At 34.2% G+C, this 12,566-nt stretch overlaps 1 protein-coding gene across 2 annotated transcripts in view; it reads right to left on the bottom strand.

Annotated features, from left to right (window-relative positions):
• The window catches only part of SEMA3A (semaphorin 3A), a 225,617-nt gene that overhangs the window by 113,862 nt on the left and 99,189 nt on the right, over positions 1-12,566 (bottom strand). The gene's annotated exons all lie outside the window — the stretch shown is intronic.

Genomic DNA, 12,566 nt, shown 5'->3' with positions numbered 1-12,566 from the left:
CCATAAATGTGGAAAGCATCACTCAGAATTTGTAACTCATATCTCCCTCATTTACATCTCTATTATTTCTTTTTTCCTTTAGCTCAAGAGCATGTCTTCACTTGTCCACGCAATACCTCGCTTGGATGTCCCGTTCCAATCAACAAAGTAGAAACCAAGGATATCTCCCTCTTTCTAACCCCAGGGCTCTTAATATCAAGCCAGTTCTCTAATGATGTTCCAAATATTATCAGTGAATTCACCATTAATTGTTACATTCAAAACTTAAAACATGCCTTTCCATATTTTATTTATTCCTGTTTAGCTATCAATTATTAAATCTTTTTGATCCTTGTACCAAGGTAGCTGTTATATCTTTCTTCTATCTTACTGTCCATGGATTGTATGATCACATTGAGATCGTATTTCTGCTTAGCTTCTTAGCTGTCTTCAAAGTTTATCCCTTTTTATCCTATTACTTCATCACATACTCCACTAGCAGTTTAAAATTTTATAATCAATGTTTTCAGCATATTAATTTCTTATTCAGTAATCCTCAGTAGCTCTTTTTTTTCATACTTGCAATTTAAATTTGAGGTTCTTCACAATTGGGCCTAATCCTAATTGTCCAAATTCATTTTCTTCCTTTTTCTTAATATGCAAAATTATTTTTTCAGAATAGTTCTCTGTTGTCGTTTTTATATGAAAATATTTACCTTGCACAGCCATTTATCCATGTCTTTCCAGGCCATTATCTGAATTACTTTTAAGTAACCTGAACATATTACTGTTACAAAGTTAGTAGTTACAAGAACCAGAGTTCCAATCACGGTTCTGTGATTCCCTAGATGTGTGATTTTATCCTGGTTATTCATCCTTGCCCAATTTCCAGCTTTCTCATCTATAAAATGCAAAATAAAATAATGCAAAATAAAAAAAACACAAAAATAAATTTTGCAATTCTATTGACACTATCACGAGGGTTAAATAAGAGCTCTTATTTGATATAGTGTTTGGACATTTCTGCAGAGTTTTGTTTTGGGTTTTTTTTGTGATCTTACCTCATGCCAGGGACTGGGGTAACAGAACTGGATAAGACTGATCCAGTGTTAGTCTTCAGGGAATTCAGTTTTGTAGGGAAGTCACAATTTTTTCACATTCTTTTTATGTGCATTTCTAAAAGATAATATCTTATGAAAATATGGTGATTTAAATTAATTGGGGATTGGGAATGAGGTAGCCAAAGAAGACTTCCTTGAGAGAAGGACAACTAAGTGGAGATCTGAGGAATAAAGAGAAGTTTATACAGGAAATGGTTTAGGAGTAACTCAATAAATAGTAGTTTGTTTTTAGTTATTGTTATTGCTGTCCTCTGAAACCCTCCCTGAGTCCTTCATTCCCATTGACCTCTACTTTCTGAAAACCTATTGCACTGTTAGCCTTCCTCCCTGTTTTTGCTTTTGCTTTAATTTGGTTCCTCTGTCCCTGGAAGTGTTGCTTCTATTTTTTAAAATGTTCTTATTCTTACTCTTCCCTTGATCTTCTGTGGAACCATTTCAAAAACTCCTGGGCAAAATTGGATATTTATGTATTGGGGCTTGTTTTAGTTTCCTAGGCTACTTAAAGCAAATAGCATGAAATGGTTCAACTTAAACAGTGGGAATTTATTTGCTCACAGTTTTGAAGCCAGGAAAATGTCCAAATCAAGGCATCATCAAGGTGAAGCTTTTTTCCCGAAAACCAGCTGCTGGTAATCGTTGGCTCCTCTACACAGGACAAGGCACAAGTCAGTGTCTACTGGTCTCTCCCTTCTCTTCTTGGTTTTGGTGACTTTAGCTTCTTGCTTCCATGGCTTTCTCTCTCTGTGTCTGAATTTTATTCTCTTATAAAGGACTCCAGTTTCAGGATTAAGACCTATCATGAATGAGGTGGGCCACTGCTTAACTGAAGTAGTCTCATCAAGAAGTCCTACTTATAATGCATCCATACCCACAGGAATGGATTAAATTTCAGAACATGTTTGTCTGGGGTACTTACAGCTTCAGACCACTACAGGGCTTTGGTGGTGTTTTATATATAACTTTGCTATAATTGACCATTGTTTTTATGTTATGCATAAGTTGTTTTCCAATTGCCCATGAAATTCTTGAGCCCAAAAACATACCTGATTTATCTTTCTATCTTAAATCCAAAATGTTGTCTCAGAATAGAAGGAGCACAAAAAAGTATGTTTGTTGAAAATATGTTTGTTGTCTATGCCGGTTTTATATCTCTAAACTCTAAGATACATAAGGACAGGATTCCCTTTCTTATACAGCTCAATTTATTTTCCCTAGTATGTGTGGGTCATTCCTCAGGATAGGTCATATGCTAGGTCATAAAACCAGTCTCCATAAGGTTAAAAATAATGAAATCATAACGATGTATTCTCTCTAACACAACAAAATGAAGTTAAAAATCGATAACAGAGCGAGAACTGGGAAATTCACAAATATGTGTAAATTTAAACAATACACCCTTTAACAGCCAACAGATGAAAGACTAAATCACAAGGATAATTAGGAAATATCTTGAGGTGAATAAAAATATACACACAATGCACCAAGACTTTTGGGAAACAGCAAAGGCAGTGCTGAGAAAGAAATTATGGCACTAATTCCCACATTCAAAGAAAAGAGATACCAAATCAAGAGACTTAACCACACCACTGAAGTATCTAGAAAACAGAAGAGTAAACTAAATCAAATTCAAGCAAAAAGGATGGAAAAAAAACAAAGAATATAGATAACAAGATAGAGAATTAGAAAAAAATCAATAGAGAGAACCAACAAAAACAAAATTAGATTTTCTAGAAAGATCAGTAAAATTGACAAATCTTTAGCTAGCCTGAAAAAAAGAAAAAGAAAGGAAGTAAATAGCTAACACAGAACTGTAAGGGAGGACATTACTACATCCCTAGATATCCTAAGTAGATACCATGAACAACTGCACCAACAAATTAGATGACTTAGATGAAGTGTACAAATTCCCAGCAACACACCAACTACCAACACTGACACCAGACAATAACAAAGAGGTTGACTCAATCATCAAAAACTTCCCAACAAAGAAAAGCCCAGGACCAGAGGGTTTCACTGGTGAATTATATAAAACTTTTAAGGATTACACCAATACTGCTTGACAGCTTCAAAAAAAAAAAACTGAAAGAAGGGAATACTTCCTAATTCTTTCTATGAGGCCACCAATATCCTCATACTAAAGTCAGATCAAGATACCACAAGAAAATAAATTTGCTACTAGAGCTAAAAAATGAATTCAGCAAAGTAGCAGGGAAAAGACCAACATTCAAAATCAGTAGTGCTTCTAAACAGTAGTAATGAGCATCTGAAAAGGAAATCTATAAATTCCACTTGAAATAGAAGTTAAAAGAAACAACTATTAAGGTATAAATTTAACCAAGGATGTAAAAGGACTTGTACACAGGAAATTAAAACATATTGATGAAAACGTCAAAGAAGACCTAAATAGATAGAAGGACATTCCATGCCCACAGACTAGAAGGCTAAACATTGTTAAGATGCCAATTCTACCCAAAGTAATTTGCAGATTCAATGCAATCCTCACCACATTTCCAATAGTCTTCTTTGAAGATATGGAAAAGGCAATACTCAAATTCTGCATGGAAGGGTAAGGAGCCTTGAAAGCTAAATCAATATTGAAAAAGAAGAATGAAGTCAACAACAAAAAGAGGAACAACCCAGTTAAAAAATGGGCAGAAGAGGTGAACACCCATTTTTCCAAAGAAGCTATACAAATGTCCAATAAGCACATTTCCATTTACATCCTTGGTTAAAATTATTGCTAGATAGTCATTTCTTTTAATTGCTATTTTAAGAGTAACCCAGATCAAAACCACGCAATACCATTTCACATCCATTAGAATGGCTACTATATAGAAATTGGAAAACAATTTGGAGAGGATGTGAACACTTGTTTATTGTTGGTGGGAATGTAAAGTGGAGCAAGTTTGAGGGTTCCTCAGTTAAGCATAGAATTGCCATATGACCCAGTAATCCCACTTCTAGGTATAGAAGCAGAGACTTGAACAGATATTCTCACACCAGTGATCATAGCAGCATTATTCAGAATAACCAAAAGATGGAAGCAACCCAAGTGCCCAACCCAGATGAACGGATAAACAAAATGTGGTATATACAGATAATGGAGTATTTTATTCAGGTGTAAAAAGGAATGAAGTTCTGAAATATGCTACAACATGGATGAAACTTGAAGACATCACATTCACAGAATGATAAAGAGTGTATGATCTCAATTATACAAAATACTTGAATATGCAAATTCATGAGGTCTGAAACTAGACTATAGGTTACCAGGGGTGGAGGTACAGATAGGGAATTGGACTTAATGTGTAATTGGTACAGCGTTTCTGTTCGGGGTGATGGAAAACTGTGGGCAATGGAGGATGGTGATATAGCACACAACACTGCAAATGTAATTCACATAGAATTGTTTCTCTGAATCTGGTTAAAAGGGGAAATTTCATGTTATGTGTATGTTACCAGATTAAAAATTAAAACAAACAAACATTGAACTGCATCACACAGTGAACCCTGACACAAACTACGGACTATAGTTAATAGTATAATAACAATATTGTTTCATCAATTGTAGCAAAGATACCACAATAACGCATAGCGTTAACAATAGGCAAAACTGTGTGTGTAAAGAGGGAGGGTGGCACATGGGAACTTTGTACATTTGCACGATTTTACTATATACCTACAAATTCTCTAATAAAGAATAAAATATAATTTGATCTACTAAACGGTTAAGTCACTTGCAGTATGAATAATATGTTAAATCATCTCTCATTCAGTGGGAAGGATCTGTTGTTACATTGGATGTTCTCCTCATGATACTATATCTTCAGAATTTTAAACAATGGTGGAGGGGATTTTTATTCTTACAAAAGAAAAGTTATTTGCTTAACTTTTTAGAGCTTATGCTAAGAGTAAAATGGCATTAAAGTAATAATCCTCCGAAGATGAGTCAATTTAGAACTGTTAGGAAAGAGAAATATATGTACACATGCACATATAACTCACTTCAAACACTATTTTGCAGCATGTTTTCAGAGGACAGAGTAAAAATTTCCCTTACTAAAATAGGAACAGGAATTCCAAGAGCTCACTGAGTTCAGCTGTTAGGGTTTTGTTTGGTAGCCCACATGCAGGGGGACACACACTTCCATATATGCTACTTATGTTGCCATTATTTAGTGCAAGTATTGCCATTTTAATTGAATCAAGTCCTTATTGGATGTGAATTCTTCAACAAAATATGAACATTCTTCTCAACTTCATAGCTACAATTCTATAAAAACCTTTCAATTATTAGTATTTTGACAAGTACTGTACTTGAAATATTATATATAATAATAGGAATGTTAAAATTAGTGATTTTGTGCAATTATAGTTTTGAAGAGAACCATTTAAAGTCCATAACCTTTAATTATTTTGACTGAAATTGCTACATATTTATATCACACAATGTTATACTATAATTTGCCTAAACATTTAATAAAAACACAATCACTCTCTCAAGGTAGTTATTAGCATCTCTTACGGGAAATTCATTTTAGGGCTTATTTCACAAAGTGAGTGTTTCTTTCATAAATATGCAGTTCTAAAGCGTTGTTTAGTACATGATATATATAATATATGCATACATATATACACACAAACAACTCATAGTTTAAGAATACTTCGTATTAATTGAAATATCTAAATTTATCAAGTGGAAAGGAAGCCTTCTGTGCTAACAAAATTTAATATTTAATGGATATGAAATGTACTGATGATGCAATATTGACTATCAAGCATAAAATATTTCATAGACATTTAGGGACTAAAAGACCTTTTAAAACTTCATTTTAGTAAAATTTTGTGCTTAAAAATGTAATGCTGGGGGTGCACGGGGGGTTCAGTGGTAGAATGCTCGATCTCCATGTGGGAGAACCGGGTTCGATTCCCAGACTATGCACCTCAAAAAGTAGTACTGATTTGGATCTGTTATGTACTGCCAAAAAGACCATGCCCCTTGGTTTTTTAAAAAAACATTTTTTATTGTTAAATATAACAAATGTACAAAGAAAGGCCCTGTTCTTTCAATCCAGTCTTGTGGGGGCAACCTGTTGTGGGTGGGAACTTTTGGTTAGGCTCTTTTAATTGAGATGTGACCCAGCCCATTTAAGGTGGGTTTTAATCCTTTACTGGAATATCCTGTAAAGAAAAGAAAGGACAGTAAAAGCCCATAGAGCTTAGAGAAAAACACCCACAGAATCTCCGAGTGGGGCACTGAACCAGAATGCAGGAGAGGCGGCCCATCAGATACCGTCATCTGCCTTCCCACGTGACAGAGGAACCCAAGAGGCCAGAATCAAGAGGCCTTTCCTCAGAGAAGGCATCTTCCTCTTGATACCTTAATTTGGACATTTTCAGGGCCTTAAAACTATAAATTTATAACCTAATAAATTCCCATTGAAAAAGCCAGTTCCTTGCTGGTATATTGCATTGATAGCTTTAACAATCCAAAACAAATGTCTTGATTATTATGTCATGAAAGATTTCATATTAAACCTGTCCTCTTATAGAAAATAAGTTAGAGATATTATGTTTGTAAATATTTGAAAAGTTTTAAAGTTGAATCCCATGTATCCTCTGAATAATAAAATAATAAGAAACATTGTAAAATATATATATATTTTTCATTTTATAGGTAGCACTGGTGGTGTAGTTGCATCTAGTACACACATTGACGTCTGATTTCAAAAGCTGCTGAAAATTTGATACGTAAAATCAAAAGATTTCAGGGATGAGTAAAGTCAGTTGTAACATTTTATAAGAACAGGACAACGTGTGTTTAATGATAGTCTAGGAATTTGGCAATCAAAGTGCTAACGGCTGCTAAACCATGAGATAGTCTCCTTTCTATTTCTGAAACATCTGTTCTTTATTAGTTCCTCCTTAAACAATCAGCAGGTGACACAATGCTTGCAAAAGTTTTGCCTAAATATGTGCAGGAATAAGCTACCACATGCCAGTAGCCTGTTTTCTCTGCAGAGAGGAAAGATTCAATCAAAATGCAAAGAAAAGAAACCTCAGAGTTGAACAAATACTGCAAGCTGTCATTAGCTTATACCTAGGAATAATAAAAATAAATCAAAGTGGGACCAAATGCATGTTTTTAATTAACCTGTTTTGTGTATAAAAACAAGACTATTCTTTAAAATGGATACATTTAAAGTCATAAAAACAATGAAGACACTGGTTATTCATTTACTATGTTAAGAAATATTATCAAGTACACATCACTGTGCACACGTTGCATAGGCTGACAAAAGAAAACGCTTTGAAACAGAATATTTTATCCTTCACTTCTAACTTAAACTAACTCCAAACTAAATGTGCACATTTGTCATGCTGAGTGCTGAGTTGGGGAGGGGGTTGAGTTTGGGAGATTTGGAACCAGAAGTATTTAGTGTCAAAATCCAGAATCTGTCCAACAGTGTGCTTTGCTAGGATATAAGCATATGATCACAACATATCTTCAAGGCAAAAGGATATAATTACATCTCAGTCCAAATAATACTATGGTTTCTGTAACTCAACCAGACTTGGAGCAAACATCAGTTTTTAGGTATTATCTTCATACTCTCCAAGATGAACATCCAGAAATGCACTGACTTATTAATAACTAGTCTGTGAAGAACTTAAGTAGAGTCCTTTCGATTATAATGCTCTTTTTCCTAACCTGCTCAGTATTCTAGAATTCTGAGTTGTTTTATTTAGGATTCAAACCAGTAAGTGATGAATTAAATTAAGTTATCATAATATTAAAATGTCATGTATATTTTCCAATGGACAGGCATGTGGCTTGCATTTTTACATTTTGCACACTCTTCTAAGCATTATTCAGTTTCTTCTATCACTTCAAAATTCAGGTCAGCTCACGGTCTACTAAGTAGTAAACTATCATTTTGCACGAGCCAAATACATGCTGTTCAAACAGATAAAAGACATTTGGGCAACTTGCTCCTTGTCAAACTGTCCAGCCTCTGAAATACCTGTTTCTTAAACAGCGTCTACCATCTCCTGTCCATTGAAATCCTGATGAGGGAAGATGAAAAGCAATTACTTTACTAAAATTGAATTTTCTTTATCCTCAGAGAGCTTTAATTCGAAACTCAAACAAAGAGGCATAGCTTTCTTGTAATGCCACTACCTTCAGTGATTACCTTTTTAATATTAGCGTGTACAAATTACTACCTTTTGCTTTCTACTTGTCTCCTTTGCCCTCTCACCTCAAAACTCCCATCTCCCTAACTGTCAGGCAGAAGGCTGCTGCTGAATATCACATTACGTCTTATTATATTTATTGCTTCCTGTGTGTCAGTTCTCAGGAATGAAATGCAGACATTAACATAAATGTGTGGTATTTTCTTCAGTGTGGTAAATGAGTGAGAAAACCCAAAGAATCCTCAAGTTTCATACCTGATTCAGAGTTTTGAACCCTGCAAACAATGACTTTCTATTCTGCTTTGAACAAGGGGCTCCCAATAAAAATCACAAAGATATTACTCTCTTTATGTAATAAATTCCATTGTCAGTCAGACTGGCTTTTCCTAAATGGTTTTTGAGGTATATTCCTTCCTCTTACCCCATTCTTACTTTTCTCCCCCCCCCCCCCCACTATGCTTCCTTTCAATGTGACTGTGTATTTTCTGCAAGTATTTCTTTCCTTATCAGCTACATGAGGGCCCTAACAGTAGAATAACTCTAAATTGCCTATCTGTGTAAATGTTTTTTTGTGAAAAATTCATTTATATCTATTCTCTACTTAGGCCATATGCAAGATAAAACAATTATACCAACAAAAAAATCAAAAGAGTATCATTCCTGAGGTGAAAACTGGTGATATACGTTAAATGCATAAAATGGTGCATATTGAAATATGGAGTTTCCACAATCTTTTTCTTCTGAGATAGTCCTTCTTAGCATTTTATAAAAACCAACTGCATGACACAGACTGTTTGTATGTTATTTACCTAAGGGTTCAAGCTGACTGGGGACTTTTATTTCATGTTCTTATTCTAATTTGCACTCGGTGGCTTTTTGCACAGGAAAGACACAAGAATTATTAACCCTTCAGAGATGGACGCCTAACTGTAAATACGTATCCTACTTCAGACAAGTTTTCTAAGCTCTCTTTCAGCATGGATCACAATATATGTCCCTATTTACTGGTCTACCCCTCATCCATGTTGCTATGACAGTGTATATAATAAGCAATATTATCTACAACACAAAAGAAGTCAGGGAAACTTGCTCTGAGGAAGGGAGGCTTAAGTTGAGATCAGAAGGATGAAGAGGATTTACCAGAGCAAATATGTGAGGGAAGATCTGTCCGGGTTACAGGAATAAGTGAAAAGATCCTAGAAGAAGAAAGACTGGGAATGAAAAGGAGCTTAATGAGGACCAAAGGGTTAGGAGAGAGCCAGAGAATGGTCCAAACAAGGATGAGAGGCAGGAGGGGCCAGAAGAAAAAGCAAATTTATCTAATTCTTAGGATTAAAAGGAGACAAGGGAATGCTTTTATACTGAGGCATAGGCTCTGACTTGCCCTTTAGAATGACTGCTCTAGAACTACATGTCTTAGGGACCTTTCAATGGAGCTGGCATCCAGCAGAGTGCACTGTCTGTGACTGAGAAACTGGTTTACGCACAGGCATGAGCTTAGAGACAAATCTCTTTCTTTTCATATTTCTTAAATGCTTGCTTTCTCAGTGAATCTAAGATCATAGTTTCTTGCCATTTTTTGCCCATGGTTAGCTTCCTCTGACCTTTCCTGAACCCTATACTGTGACCCCTGCAGTATGTCTGCCCAGCTCACCAAGCTATAATCTGTCATTTCTTTGGGACATTTGAGAATTCTGTTATCCAAACTAAGTTTGCCTTTCAATTTCCATTCTTTTTAAATTATACCCCTTCCCTCCTTCACACTGCTCCATTGAATCTTCTTGGTAGTTCTTTCTGTTCCTTCATTTATAGCATTGAGCCATCCCATAATGATAAGATACTAAGTTCCTTCGGGAACAACACTGTATTTCTTCTTATTGACTTCTGATTCTCTATCATGTTTAGTGAGTAGAGGCTCTCTTAATAAGTCTCCATTTCGTTGTTTCTGGAGTGGCTTTCCGTATCCTCTGTAAAGTGGTTCTGCTCCCACCAGTTGAGTTATATGAGCTGTGCTTGTCCTCAAACTATGTATGTCAGTGGTTCATACAATAACTTAATTAAATATCATAAACATTGCACGGATATAAGTACAAAAACAAGGAAAACTGGCATTTCTGTTAAATGTTTTAGATATACTTGATATAAGCAATAACTGAAAGAAATGGCTTTTTGCCTCATACCATAAACAACATGGATCATAGACCCAAATAAAGAAGAAAACATAAGAGAAAATATTTACAACTCTGGGGTAGCCAAAAATTTTTCAGACAAGGCCAAAAAAAGAAAGAAAAAAAAACAGCATTAAATGGAAAATAAAAAATAAAAAAAAAACTGATGATAAATGATGGGTCTTCATCAAAAAGGAACGTTAAGCTCTCTGAAAGATATCATTATGAAAATGAAAATGTAAGTCAAAGAAGACAACATATTAGAAGAAAAATATACTTAATAACCTAGAAGGAAACTTTGCAGGGGCCTTTAAGTTTCTGCTCCTCTGTAAATAAAACAAAACTGGCAATCTTAAAGTATGAATGGGCTTGGTTTCTCCAAGACAGACTACAAAGAAATCCAAATATTTGGTGTTGGACTTCCAGCAAAATAAATGGGTACTTACATCTTTTCAGTTAGAGTAAAATGGTTAAATTCTATATGTATAATAGTTTTCATTCCATACTTTAACCAAATTTTGATTTACTCATTAATACCTGTCAAAAGTGGACTATAGATTATATGAGTCTTATATATGGTAAAAGTTATAAAATCTGTTTACCACAAATTTGTTAATGTTATAGTGAAACTGCATATAATTTCAATACTTCTCTTTTTAGTTCTTTTTTTTGTTTTTAAGAATTAGGGACAGATTCAAGTTTAGGTTATAATATTTTTATTTCACTCACTCAATTTCCAAAATATTCTTATGCATATAATTATGGGCATGTCCATGAAAGAGTACTGCATATATGCAGCCTACCAAACACAAGGTTTGGAACTGCTACTGTGACATTTAAAATCCTGAAAAATACTAAGTTACACAATAGTGAAATCTATACTTATATCAGCATAATAATATGATACCAATTCTAAAATCACATGAACAACACCATTACCTTAAGACACAGAACCTTACAAACCCTAAGGTCCCCACTTTATTAAGTACCCATGAAATATCTTAGTCTTCAATACTTGTGGTAGCTGAGAGATGGAAAACGCCCATGCAAATTCTTTCAGTTTATAGGACCAACCATTTCAAAACAACCACTTTTCCCATGAGACATTTCTTTAAAATAAATTTTTAAAATGACTAAAGTCTATATTTCCAAATATTTGTTTCATCAGTATCAATGAATTATATTCTTTATATTACACCTTTATTATTTTGTAGCCATGCAGTGTCTGTATGGATATTTATACAAACACAGAGACATATACATATATCATTTATATTATATATAGTATATATACATATATACAGTGTATTATATATTTTTTTTCTTCCCACAGAAAGCATTTGTAGAGAATACAGTAAAGGGATTTTAAATTATTCAAATATAAATCAAACTGCATTCACGTGAATATCTCTTTCCTCTTAAGGCAAGCTTTATCTCTTTGGGCCTATTAAGGTTTGTAACTATAAATAACTTTGTTTCAGCAGTTTATCTTTTCCTTTCTCTTTTTTCATGCTATATGTCACCACCCAACTGGTCTCCACCCTGCTCATTAAACCTTTTTTCTAACAGATGTTGTTTTTTTTTTTTTCCCTCTTTCATGTTATCCAGGGGAGATCAAAGTGTTTAGTCATTCTTGTCCATTACGTGCAGAGGTGTGTGGGTGAAATTTTGCATGATCTGGTGTGCAGAGTGCTTCCCTGATGCTTTCAGTTATTTCCTTTGATAATATTTGATATGTGTTGACTGCTTCAATTAATAGAATCACCTCAAATCCAGCTACTATTATGAGAATAAAAGTAAATATTGCAAAGTCTTGAAACGATAGTCAAATTTTATCTATTTTGAAGAAGCAATTGACTCATTTGCAATGGCAAATTTTACTTTTGTGAGAGATTTATAAAGTTTTTCCCTGAAATTACATAATATAGCATATAATCAGATCATGATGCATGGAGGGCAATAAAAAAAGCAAAAGAAAATTTTATGTTAAAAATAATACCTAATGCTACTAATATAAACTTATTCAATTTGTTTTAGTTTTCTAAAAAAAAACAAAACAAAACTTCTAAACAACTTGAGGTACTTGGAAAATTGTGGCTTT

The sequence above is a fragment of the Tamandua tetradactyla genome, chromosome 1, assembly GCF_023851605.1.
Source record: "Tamandua tetradactyla isolate mTamTet1 chromosome 1, mTamTet1.pri, whole genome shotgun sequence".
Lineage (NCBI taxonomy): Eukaryota > Metazoa > Chordata > Mammalia > Pilosa > Myrmecophagidae > Tamandua > Tamandua tetradactyla.
The sequence above is the reverse complement of the archived record's forward strand: the minus strand, read 5'-3'. Positions and strand labels throughout refer to the sequence as shown.